Below are 1,420 nucleotides of genomic sequence, written 5' to 3' on the forward strand. Positions count from 1 at the left end.
ATGGGTGCCGGGGCATCGAATAATACAGGGTAACGAGATGGCGGATGAGCGGGCACGGCGTGGAGTAGCTATTGATGTCTTAGGAGCGAAGCAGGTCCTTGCACCCCTGGGACTAATCAAGGGTCGCATCTCCCAGCACTGGTTGGAGGCGGCCAACAATAGGTGGACTCGGCTGCGGACCTGTAGAGTTTCCAAGAGCATGTGGCCACTATATAACGAAAAACGATCGGGAGCTGTCCTTAAGATGAACAGAAGGGATATGTCCAGAGTAGTTGCGGTGCTCACGGCGTATTGGACAATTGGGGTACATGCGGCACGGATGGGACTGGAACACAATACCTCCTGTCGCAGCTGCAAGCGTCCGGAGGCGGAGGAAACTGTTGAGCATCTTCTGTGCGAATGCCCAGCACACTGTCGAAGTAGAATAAAGTTTCTTTGAAAGCCCTTTTCCGAAAGCCTCCCAGAACTCAAGGATGTTAGGGCGGGAGAGCTTCTCAAATTCATAAACTCCACGGGATGGACATAGGGGGACGGGGTTTTGCTTGAGGCACGTGAAACTGTTCATTAATATTCTTACAACACCCTTTCATTGGTTAACTCACGAGTTTGTGGTATCAAAACGGCGTATGAGCGCTAATTGGAGTCAATTGGGACTCGCCACTCCAACCAACCAACCAACCAACAGCAAAGTAAGCAACCACACCTAGACGCATATAAAGGCCGCGGCACAATGAAATTTTTCATATAGATGCGTTTAACACAAGCTTCTGCATTCCAGTAACATCGCCACAATCAGCCAAGATGTTGCGTTCATAAACATGAAGGAACTTCAGACTTGGAAATTGAAGTTTTTTTCGCCTTGCCCATTCACATACAAAATTTCGCGAAGCACTGTAATAAAAATTCTCCCAATACAACAAAAATACATGCCAACATATTTTGCGTCCTATTCGATTGTTATATTGCAGTTTTTAATTGCGAAAAATGTTAGAAAATTTACCAACGAGTGGGAAAAATAATTTCACTTGCAAAATGTGCCAACACCTTTAGCCAAAGGAAATGTCAAATTCTTCTTCCCTACAAGACAGGTACCCGTTCCCTAATCGATTACTTAATCGTCATCAATAACTTGTTCACCAATTATCGTCTTAATGACTTTTACATTGCTGTCGTGAAAAAGGTAACGCATGTGCTCTCTCAAAATAGTGTACGTGTGACTCTCTTTCTCGCTCTTACCTATTGTGTTTTCGACATTCCTTCTCGCTCATGTTATTTACATTTTTAAGTTACTTCATCAGTTATGTTTTCGTTATCGCTAACCAAAACATATGCAACAACAACAATACGGGTAACTGGTCTATCGGTTACCCGTATCGGTTACCTTCTGTCAAATCGCTTTTTCTATGAATGAAACGCGTCC

This window comes from Eurosta solidaginis, chromosome 3 (genome assembly GCF_040869045.1).
Source record: "Eurosta solidaginis isolate ZX-2024a chromosome 3, ASM4086904v1, whole genome shotgun sequence".
NCBI classification, from domain to species: Eukaryota; Metazoa; Arthropoda; class Insecta; order Diptera; family Tephritidae; genus Eurosta; species Eurosta solidaginis.